Raw genomic sequence first — 12,676 nt, forward strand, 5'->3', positions numbered from 1 at the left:
CTCTCTATGGGTTTTGTCTTTAAATTTTGGTATTTTGAGATGTTGGGCTTGGTTTGGTAATTTTGTGAAAGTTTGGGGCTTTTGTGTAATTTTACAAAAGTTGGGGTTTTATTCATAATAAACCTAGATGCATGTTTGGCATAGAAAAATAGAATGATTGTTGAATCATTGATGAAAATGGGACCTAAGGGTTGAAATGGTAATTATGGAAAATGGCCTAATTACATTGTTTAATTAATTGGGATAATTAATTGGTGAGAAATGAGGGAATGAAATGTTGATTGAATATCCATTTGTGCATTTATTTTCTGTTTTAGAAATAACTGCTTTGGGCTATCGGTGGAGGATAGTCGAGATTGTTGTAGACAATGCATGATGATTAGGTAAACGGAAACTAATCAATGGAATGTGTCATGGAACTTGACGGTTGATAGAATACATTAATTGTGTGTATTGTGTGATTGTATATAGAACCAATGTGTTTATATACGTTATGTGTAGAGGAGGAGATAGGGGATGTACTCCGCGGTTTAGGGGAAGATAGGGGATGTACCTCTAAACCGGATAGGTATTGGGAGGAGATAGGGGATGAACTCCGTAGACAGAGTTCATATGTTTGTCTAGAGAAGTGAAGATAGAGCTCATATGCTTATCTTTGTGAAGTGAAGTGTGGATACAGCTTGTATGCTTATCTGTGGATATTGTTGATATACATATCTGTTGTAGAGTGTGGATACAGCTTGTATGCTTATCTGTGGATATTGTTGATATACATATCTGTTGAGAATGTGGATATAGCTTTTATGCTTATCTGAATGTGAGATATAGTTTTTATACATATCTGTGGAAATGATGATAGAGCTAGCATGCTTATCTGTTGAAAAAGGGAAAATGAAAAGTAATTGGGACTTGTAAGTCATTGACATAAATATGTAATTTATGTGATTGTATCAGTGTTGACCAACTATCAATTGCTAATGTTTTAGTCATTGTCCATGGTTGGTTTAGTGTATTTCTACTGGGCTGTGGCTCACCCTATATGGGAATATCATTTTCAGGTACAGGAAGCATGCCACCTCCAAGGACATAGCTGGGAGGCTAGTGGCGGGCATAGTTTTGTCGTTTTACTTTTGATGTATTACATGTAATTTCAAGCCAAGGGCTTAATGTATAAACGAGTTAGAACTCTTTGTTGTAACCAAGTGTTAACTTGGAAAGCTGTAAGCCCGTAGGGCATTTTGTTATGAGGTTAACATGTAATACTTATGTCTTGGAATTCTAATGAATGAAAGGAATGCGGTTAGTTTATATGTAAATGCATGTCTTATCTGATGGGTTTAATGTTATTATTTTGAGGGTGTTACATTCCAACTCTGCCAAAGTTAAATCTACCCTATCGATCTTCCTTTTCACCATGCTGGCGCATGTCCTTCATCATTATGAGACAAAAACCGACAGAACATTGTCCACTTAACACAAGCATGATCCTTTCCAAGTAGGCCACTGAACCACAACACTTAGCCACTCACTATAACTGCCCACTGACTTTGAATCTTCAAACTCTGCCAAATATTCCTGTCGACCTTCCTTCCACCATGCTGCCACATGTCCCTCATCATTATGAGCTAAATTTCGATCGAAAATTATCCACTTAACACAATCAAGATCCTTTCCAAGTAGGCCACTGAACCACAACACTTGGCCAATAAGTGGTTCAGAGTTGGTTGCACAATTTTTTACACATAACCACGTAGTTCATGTCATCTGTCCCTTAGATTGCTTTGGTAATATTTCACTTTTAGTCCATTATGTGGCATTCTTTCACTGGTCCAGCTGTCGACAGGTTTATGAACATAAGTACGTCCAAACAATTGCACACCAAATTCCGTAACTTAAGAAATGCCTAACCATGTTCAGCTGAAGGACAGACACTGCTTAACAAAAGATAGATGTTGAAAAAGCTATTTTTTTAACCCCAACATTAAGGTAATATTTAAGGAAAACCCATACACATAACTGAAGGGGGCAACTCACCGTTGGAGCAATAACAAAAGCCTACAGTTTCAGCCTGCTACAAACATTACAGCTAAATACTTACCATCTCGTAATTGAAATCTTAATATTGGGATTTCCTTCAATCCAAATCATAGTAAATTTTTTGTTAACCTAAACTATTTTCACAAGCAGTAATTTAATCAACAAATTAAATGTCATTAACTTCTTAATATTTGAAAGACCATTTTTTTAATATTGTGATGACTTAAATACAATTGTTGTCCTACATTTACCACAATATACAACTTACTTATATTGAAAACAAAATATACATTTCGGGTTTATAATAATAAAAATGAAAATTACTTTATTATTATTTTTTTTTTTTAAGTTGACTCATATTTGAAGCTAAATTATGATTCGTTTTTTTTGTTATTATTTTAAATTTTTGTTTGCACCTGCTTTTGCCAAATCTTGTCAACAGGTACTCCACTCAATTGAGGACGCATGCCAAGTCCACAATGGATATATAGTATCAGATGACAAGGGTCATCAACTACCATTGAATCTTGCATGTCACCTGACTTAGATAGTGGAACAGTTACTGGCACTGATCATGGACTTAGTGGCCAATCTCCAAAAGGAAACATGATTGAAGTAGGAGTCTGTATCTGTCAAGGGACGGCTAAAAGGACTTGGGGACACGTGGCAACTTTAAGGATATGCAGTTCGACAAGTAGAAGTAAAGGTTTTATGTGGTTTCAAGACTTGGAAATGACAGTGCAGTTACAGAAGTTGCACAGCAGCAGTTGAAGATTCAACACATCATGGGATCATGGGAAAAAAGAGCTATAAAGGCCAGAAGGTTTACACACAGAGAGGACATCAACAACAACAACACATCAACTTACATTCTACATTTAAGAGTAGTTCAAATTGTAACTTACGAGTAGTTTTCTCCCTTGTAATTTGTACTTGTAACTGGGTGAACTTTTCTGATTTCAACCTCAAATCACCAAAGGTTTATCTTCTCTAATTTGTTACCATCAGCTCATATCATAAAGTTCATTTCATTTGTTTACTTTGTTACCATCTGTTCATCCAAATAAGTCATCATCATTTTCAGGCATTCGAACCAATACCACAATTGCTTGATTGTTCTTCTTTAAATTGTCATCTTTGAATTACTGTTTGGTTGTTGTCGATATAGGCCCACCATAATTTTGCTAACAATTTCCCCATCACTTTCATAGTTAACATGAAATTATTTCACAACTCCTGTTCATAATTTGTAATTCATATACTAATCGGCTTAGACATAAAGTAAACTAGTTCGTTGGGCTAATTTGTCCAACTAATACCCAAAAATTAATTGGCACTAGGATTATATAGAAAATGCATGTATTGGGATGTAATTTTGCAAAACCACATGGACAAATTTCATATTTTAATCAGAAGACAAAATATAATACTAATTTACCGAAACAAGTCATAACAAATCAATACGAAGCCAAAACACATCATTAGTTGTCAATCACACCGTAACAACCTTCAGTTAGATCCAACTAAATTTAGAACAGAAACATGCAACCCCCAATAAGAAACTTGGAATATAGACATAACCGAATTTTCAACCCAAAACGCATCATTAGTTGTCAACCACACCGTAACAACCCTTCAGTTAGATCCAACCAAATTTGGAAAAGAAACAAACAACCCCCAATAGGAATCTTGGAATATAGATATAAGCCAATTTTCAACCCAAAACAATACACAAACAACAGACACCCATATATCAGTTCCGTTTTGTAGCTCGAATTTCTGAAGGCTTAAATGGCCCGAAATTCCAAAACAACGTCATTTTGGTCTCCCCCCCCTCCCCCCTCCCCCTTTCCTTCGTAGTAACTCACAGAAGAAGAAGAAGAAGAAGAAGAAAAGAGGACAGCAGAGAGAGAGAGATCAACCAAAAATAAAACAAAAATCAAACCCAAATCAAATAAAGAGAGTGATACAAAGATCATCATCATCACACAAAAATCAAACCCAAATCACCCAACACAAAGAGAGAGAGAGAGAGATCAACCAAAAATCAAACCCAAATCACATAGAAAGAGTGATACAGAGATCATTATCACCACACAAAAATCAAACCCAAATCACCCAACACATAGAGAGAGTGATACAGAGATGATCATCATCACATAGAGATCATCATCATCACATATATTCACAGAGAGAGAGAGATACAGATCTATGTATACACCAAAGGATGGAGGCGCCAGTGATGGCAACGTCAGTGATGGGCGCCGGTGATAGGCGCCGGTGATGGGTGGAGCGAGTGCTCTCTCTCTCTCTTTCTCTTTCTTTTTTGCTCTCTTCTCTCTTTCACTCACTCCCTCTGTTTCAAAAAAAAAAAAACTGCCCAAAATGACGTCGTTTTTGTCTGTCGAGCCATTCGAGCCAACGGGATTTCGAGCTACCAAGGATTATTCCCCATATATATCTCACATTCATTTAGTTCTGAAAATGACAAGTCACTGCAAACAAAAATGACAAAATCACTCTAAACAATATCCAAAATAATTGTTCCTGGCCTTGTACATAAGCAACATTATGCCATATCCTAGCCTTATACATTAGCAATTATTTATACGTTACGTACAGCAATTCGTGCAAAATCATAACTACAGACATATCGATCCTCTTCTTGCCAATGATATGTTTTCAAAAGCTAGTACTGTGTACCTAATAAATTAAAAGAATAAATAAATCATACAATTACTTGATTCACCTCATCAATTGTAGTCGAATCATTTTTGCACACTTGTGCTTCGACACTACCGTATTGGCCCACAGGCTATTTTGAATCAGGAGAAACATCAAAAAATAAACATCGTTGCTTGCAGCCCTTGTCCATCTATGCAGCACAGAAGTTTGGGGAATTTGTGTTAAATTTTTAGGTTTCATAACACATATCATGTGACAGCAAGGTAGCCCGAAGGATTTAAACTTCATGCAAGAACGTATCATTGCGGCATCAACTGGATTGTGTGTTACTATCCACGATCTATTCTTCACCTTGTACTTATGAATATAGTAGCACTTTTTACCATCCGGCAAAGAGAACACGTCCTTCACATTCAATTTCCCCTCTTCCCCTCTTCTAAGATTTTATCACGGAACATTTCAAATATATTTCGGGTGAATAGCTCAGCTCCATGTCTCTTTATATCTCGCAATGGAGTAATCGATACAGAAAAAGTTTTTTTTTGTTTCGACATCAGCTCCAGCCTCGTTATACCTTATCCTTGCAAGAGCCTGATCATAGTGCCTAACAAAGTCTTATAGCTTCAATTTGTATTGGAGGAAGGGATTGAAATAAGCATTCATACTCTTCGAGCGCTGAGTGTTTTTCATCCCAGCAAAGAAATAGCCACGCATATATACCTCAGTCCACATCTGACGCTTCTCAGATGTCTCTGTCACGACCCAAACCCGCCCCTGTAGGTTTAGCATCTTAACCGGCCAGTAATCCGTGGATTATCAAAGGCCTCTTAACAGATAATCATATAATAAAGGGCTACAGTAGCAAATGTACAAAAATGTAAATAGTCCAATGAGCTGTGTCGATAAACATGGGGCAAAATATTTCAAAACTTATATATACATAAACGTGTCGGTCAAAGGATAACATAATTACAAAACACTTACAAGAGTGTAATATCTAGGACCCGACTATACAAAACAAACAGAGACTAGCATAAGTACAAAAATAGCCATGTAACTAGACTTCAATCGGAACCTCCTCGGGAGGCACAACGGCTGGCTGACAAAAATAGAAATGAAGGTCGTTAACTCTGGCCCTGATCACGCGCCGGCTCACCTACATACATAATATAAACTGTGAGTGAAAACTCAGTGAACAATAACAGAGTAAAGGGGGTTTCAATGAATGAGTCCGTACAGATTCAGAATTCATAATTCAGTTTCGTATCAAATTCATAATTCGTCCAGATCATATATAGAAATCATAAGTCATGCGTAAGTATACGTGGTACATCCATAAGCGCTAATAGAGCAGATACAAAACAAATGCAGACACGTGAGGGTTACGAATAACCAGTTCCATAAAGGAATCTCCGAATCCAGGTAACAGAGAATAAACACGCTGAGCCCCATGATGGAGCCTCCGGTACGAATAACAGAGTGCAGACAGATTAAGTTCCATGATGGAACCTCCGATACCGGGTAACAGCTAACACATAACACATGATGTTAAGGATGCCACGAATACATATCAGAAATTGGACATTCATTCGTTGTACAGAATATAGCACATCAGAAAACAAATCTTATTTTATCACATAGAAAATAAATACAGTTGAACATAACTTTACTAAGTTATTACTCACAGTTGGCCTTGAGACAGACAGACGGAGTAGATTGGTCAAACAGTACGCGGCACGTGACCTACATGACACATAACAGATACACACCTGAAACACACGTTCGAATTGTATATAACTTATGTCATTTTCTCTTAGTGTGTTTCTAACCTTTAATCCTCATTATAGAGCCTCAAACATGGCCTAGGAATTCCTAGGATGGAATGAGGATGCATAAATGCATTGGAAAACATTTCTTAAAACTTGCTGAAAATAAGATCCCCGCTCGAATATGCAGACAATGAAGCTACGCTCGAGCGTGACCTTTCCCACTCGAGCGGACTGCAAACTTTTGAAAAAGTACTGGGTGCATGATTTTCACGCTCGACGGGCGCTCGACCTACGCTCAAGCGTGAGACTCAGAACCTCGCTCGAGCGTGAATTCCCTTACTCAAGCGGACTGCAAAACATACAAACTTCTAGGTATATGCATTTCACGCTCGAGCGTAACCCTCGACGCTCGAGTGAAAGTGCATGTACTCAGAGTGCACGCTCGAGCGTAAAGTTCCATGCTCGAGCGTGGATCAAATTTCTAGAATTTTCAGATTTGATCACCAAGCTCAAATTCGACTTTTGAAGCATCTAAAACTCATTTTTCTGGGCTAAAACTTGAGGAAATACATGAAAACACATAATACATGTTTAAAGAATTATAACAAGAAATCATGGCCCAAAGGCTTGCCAATTGTACAAAAACTCAACTTTAAACTCAAAATTAATTTATAAACATAACATGTATGTACATTTTTGAGCTAAGGCTCTCCAAAACATGATCAATTGCTACTAAACAACATGAAATTCATTGTTTTCCCAAAATTAAAGTGAAGTCAAAACATGCATGAGGCAATTCTTTGAAAACACATTCAAAACTTCATAAGATGCACATGCAATCCAAAAATTCATTCTCAATTCCAACTTTTAGCTTAATTCTTGCATTAATCAACTTAACCCTCTTGTTTCCATGCATTAGAGTCTAGACTTCAAGGCTATAAGACAAAATTCTTACCTAAAGGCTTGAATTTACAATGGTTGGAGTTAATATCTTCAAATTCCTTCCAAAAGCCAACAATGCCCCCTTGAATGAGCTCAAATTTCCAAGCTTTACACCAATTCTCCCACCTCACACTCTCTCTCTCATTAGCCTCTCTTGGGTGAGCTCAAATGTGATGGAATGAAAGAAAAAGAAGTGAGTCGGCTTAATTAGTGCCTTAAGTAGGCTTGGATACAAGTGTAGTTAATTGGTGCATATTAATTTAATCTAATTTAATCGTTCCAAACCAAATTTTAATTAAACCTACCATAAAGTTCTATAAATCCTAATTAGCACATAAATCAAGTCAATTTCTGATTCGAACGACGATAAGGCTTTTAATTCGCAAACCGAAGTTCAAGCAAGAACAAATCTTTCTACGCCTAACAGATATAGACACAAACAATGCATCACACACATGCAGTTTAATTCAGAATTTCACCTTAATTACTAATTAGGCATAATTAATCACGGATTAATGTTAATCATGGGCCGAGGTTGTTACAGTCTCCAACACCCAGCTGTTGTTTTCAAGTCCAAACTTTTCGACCATTCTCGTCCAACCATCCTAAAACTTTGCCTCATCCATTTCCATCTCCATGCACTGCTTGAAAGCATGTGCAAAGTCACTTTTGTGAACATTTGACACAATAATTTTCCCAAGATGCCAATTACTTAATCGATGTCTTGCGTCTGAAAATACTCTTCTAATTGCCTCTCGCATCGCCTTATCCCATTTGTCAGTACGAACACAGGTGCTTTATTGTCCATCGCCTCCATAAATGTTTCTAAAACCCATGTGTATGTATCAATTGTCTTATTAGCTAGCAAAACACATGCAAATATCGTGGTCGTGAAGTGGTTAGTCATACCAGCCAACATGACAAAAGGTTTCTTGTACGCATTGGTACGGTGAGTTGAGTCAAATATCAGCACATCACCAAACTTTGCGTAGTCAGCCGCGATTTCGAATCTGCCCATAACAGATTTTGTAACTTGTTATCCTTACACACATCATACTTGTAAAAAAAACGTGGGTTAACATCAAGTTTTGCACATAGGTAAACCAAAGCACCCTGTACATCACCATCCTCAACTTCTGCTCTACGTTCGGCTTGAATGTAGTTGTGCAGATCCGTACGGATAAAACCAACATTCTCATAACACCCGGATTGATTTACCATATAGACCATGATTTGGCTAGTCTTCACATCGACGTTGCACATAGCCATTGCTTGAGCTTTATCAGCGCTATTTAAACCTCGATGTGACCTCAGATACATCACATAGTATTGTTCTGCCAATTCATGGTTGTGGTCTGTGATGAAGTGAGTCACAGCATACTTTCCCCCTTCACCAGCCTCTAGATCGTACCGTTAGGGAAATTGTGCTTTGCAACCTACTCTTATTAGTGCCTTAGGAGCTCTTCTCTTCTCTTCTCTGCAACCCGGTCTAAGTATTTTGGTAATCTCTGACCTTCCCTTGAACACAACCGTAGCCTACTAACAACCTTTCCCTATTTATTTGTGCTAAATCTAGATTTTCGTATACTATATCCCTTGGCTTTAGCATACGCATTGTAGAAAGCTTCTTCATTTTCGACCGAATCAAATTTCTGTTCCAGAATAGCACGTTCAACCTCACCAACCATGTCATCGCCATGAGCATCGTCAACCATTTCTTGTTTCACATTAGCTCAACCATCTTCGACGTTTATGTTGGTTGCTTCTTCATTGTGCGGACCAGCTTCGCAACTATGACAACGTTCCGCCCTACTTTCATTGACCAAACGAATGTCATTTGCTTCATTTGGAATGTCATAATCAACACCTTCACTTTTAACTTCAGCTGGGGCCATACTGTACATGATATTAGTACAAACAATTACTTGATGATTGAAAAATGTTAACACAAACACAAACATGACATTTTAACATGGTTGGATTGTTTGTGCAAACACAAACACTCGATTGAGAAAGAAAGAGGTTACTTGGCAATAAAGGGGTTTTGATTTGAGCGAAGCGTAGAGGGGTTGAAGTTAGGTTTAGGGTTTAGTTGAAAGAAAATCGCTGAAGTGAAGAGGCCAGAGAGAGAGAGAGAGTGACAGAGAGAGGGTGACAGCTCCATACTCAATATCTAGTTGGAGAGAACGCCTTCAGTTCAACAATGGAACCCCACAGAGCCTTGTAGTTCCATTGTTGCTAGAAATCAAGGGTTATACTATTCCCTACAGAGCTTCGTCAATGGAACCCAACAAGGGCTTGTCTCTGTTAATGGAAATCAAGGGTTACAAGTTCAACCTTACAGAGATGAAGACAATAAGAGAGAGAGAGAAAGAGAGAGGGGGGTGGGATGCAATCATGCAAATAGGAGGATTAACCGGTTACCCCGATTTCACATTTTTTACGATTAAACAATTCAATGGTCTTGATCAATTATTGTAATCTAATGGCTAAATATTGGGTTACATATGGTGTGTAACCTTAACGGGGTTGCACACTTAAACAGTTCCCAACTTACAATAGTGAAATTCATGGGAGTTTAAATGTTACATATTTGAATTGTTAATATATATTTTATTAATTTATTTAATTTATAATTTTATATGATTTTATTTATTTTTATATATTTTAAGTGTTTATATTTAAATTGTTATATATATTATATTTTAGAAAAAATTAGTGATAAATCCAATCTAACGAGGGTATAAGGCATTAAATAGAATAGATATTTTTTTGTTACTGAGAAGTCCACCCTTTGTGAAATAATTTGATGAGAAGTCTTTTTATTTGTTTTGAATGATATTTTGTTTCTAATTTTATCCCTTAATTTATTTATTGACTTTTATTTATCTGTTGACTTTCGTTAATTATCTGTTCAATTTTTTTCCTAGTTGTTAAAATTTTTTCCCTATTTATTCACAATTTTTCCTATCTATTCAAAAAATTTCTTATCTGTTCAAATTTCCCTATCTGTTCAAAATTCTAATATCTGTTTAAATATTTTTCCATATTTCTTCAATATGTTCACCATCTATTTAAATTTTTCACCATATCTATTCAATTGTTTCCCGTATATGTCTAAATTTTATTATCTGTTTAATTTTTTTGCTTACCTGCTTAAATCTAAATCTATCTGTGTCCAAATCTATCTGTTTAATTTTTAAAGCCCACATCCAATTTCTCTCTCCTCTCATCCCCTTGTCTGTTCTAGTGCTTTGAATGTCCATCCAAAAAAGAATATATCAAACCTATATGTTCTACACTCTCTTCCCAAACCCAACAAGAAATCTAACTTCATCCAAAACAACACACACATTTCTACAACAAATATTTTCAAAAAAAAAAAAACGTAACAATTAAATTAACACCACCACCACCACCACAACAACAACAACAATAATAAAGAACAAGATCTACCAAAAAAAAAAATGAGATCACAGATCTAGTATGTGTGTGTGTGTGTGTGTGTGTGTGTGTGTGGGGGGTGGGGGGGGGGGGGGGGTGTTGAATCACCATTACACTATATCACTCATCAGATCTGATGAGTGAGTGATGCATATAAATATACATATATATATATATATATAGAGAGAGAGAGAGAGAGAGAGAGGAAGAACATACAGAGAGAGTCGCAATAAGAGGGTGTAGATCAAGAGAGCAATAAGTGCAATAGACAACTTCCCAAACAATTGACTACGCCGTTAAGTTCCTCCTTCTACTAGTGCGATGGTGCCCTCTCATTTCACATCCTTCTCTCTTCAACGTTGTCGATCTATCCCCAGGCCTAGGTCTACAATTCAACAGCAGAATCAAAGCAATCAAAGAAAACAAAATCATAAATTTTTGGAATCTCTCTCTCGTGGCTTTCGAGTTGTTTCCAAAGTCACATAGAATGTATCATTTGAAGTGTGTGATCTACTCCACCAAGAGAAAAGAAGAGTCCTCCATGGAAATGGAGACGATCACACTAGTCCCGACACTTCGTATGTCTCAACGACGGTGCTGGAGAATGAGGTTTTATGACTAGATCAGGGAAGAAAGAGGAGGAAATCGGAGGGGAGAAACCCTAGATTCTCGATTTGTTGAGACTTGCTGCGGATGTAGATCGCCTGTTGGTCGATTTGGTGAGATTCGAAAAAATAGAGCTCGATTGAAGGCTTTTGTCACTTCCAGGAGGTTAACGAAGCCGAAAATATTGGAACCCACATTAGATCTGGATCGGCATGGGTTTGAGGTTAGGGTTTCGAATGAGAGAAATTTGAGAATCGACGTGTGGGTTAGGATTTGAGGGCATCGACGGAGAGCGAAAGGGAGAGGAAGAGAGAGAGAGAGAGAGATGGAGATGGAGACAAAAGAAAGACAAGAGAGAGGAAGACGAAAGGGACAGCGGTGATGCTGGTCAGTCAGCTATACGACGGTAACGGCGGCAACGGAGGTGAGGAGGACAGAGAGAGGGAGAGACAAAGACTGGAGGATTTGGGCTCAAATAATCGTGATTACAAAATATATATATATACAGATATACAGATATTTTGATCATTTTATGTAAGTATGTCTTTATTGATAAATTATTTAGATTATAGATTTTTAACCAAACAAAATTCTAATTTGAATGGGACACAACGCCCTATATTTTAATATAATTTATATTATTTTATTTTATTTTAATAATATTACATAAATAATAAAAATAATAAATAAGTAAAATCTGTAGGCGGCAAAATCCAACGGACAATACATGTGTATATATATTATACAATTATATATATTATTGTAATAATAAAAAGTAAAAAACATAATAAAAGAAAAATAAAGAAAACAACAAAAGCAATAAATTGGGGAGACACCTAACCACAAATGTGAGTGTTTGGGAAGTGAGTTTTTTTATAAGTTTTTTTAGTTATAAAATATTATTGAAATTTTTTTTTTTTTTGTTTGGAAAGATAATTGAGTTTTTTTGTGGTTGAATGTGATGTTTGTGACAGAAAAAGTAAAATGATTATAGGGTTTGATGTGATATTTTGTTTGAATTTTTTTTTTTTTTTTTTTTTTTGGTTTTGTTACCACTTTGTCTTTTAGTGAAAAAAGTAAAAAAAAAAAAAATTACGTTGATTGAAAGATATTGTTAGGTCTGTGAAGGTTTATCACAAGTCCCGTTTGGATAATTTGAACTGTTCAATGTGTAGAACTCGTTGAGTACTATA

The 12,676-nt window shown here is 36.5% G+C and overlaps 1 long non-coding RNA gene across 1 annotated transcript; it reads right to left on the reverse strand.

Moving 5' to 3' along the window:
- Positions 1–5,636: 5,636 nt before the first annotated feature.
- Positions 5,637–11,987, reverse strand: LOC145801230 (uncharacterized). Its single transcript, XR_014342399.1, has 2 exons — positions 11,094–11,987; positions 5,637–5,878 (listed from the first exon to the last, which is right to left on the reverse strand). It is a non-coding gene; the product is annotated as an uncharacterized LOC145801230 (long non-coding RNA).
- Positions 11,988–12,676: the final 689 nt, after the last annotated feature.

This window comes from Camellia sinensis, chromosome 10 (assembly GCF_055761805.1).
Source record: "Camellia sinensis isolate YWXY chromosome 10, ASM5576180v1, whole genome shotgun sequence".
NCBI classification, from domain to species: Eukaryota; Viridiplantae; Streptophyta; class Magnoliopsida; order Ericales; family Theaceae; genus Camellia; species Camellia sinensis.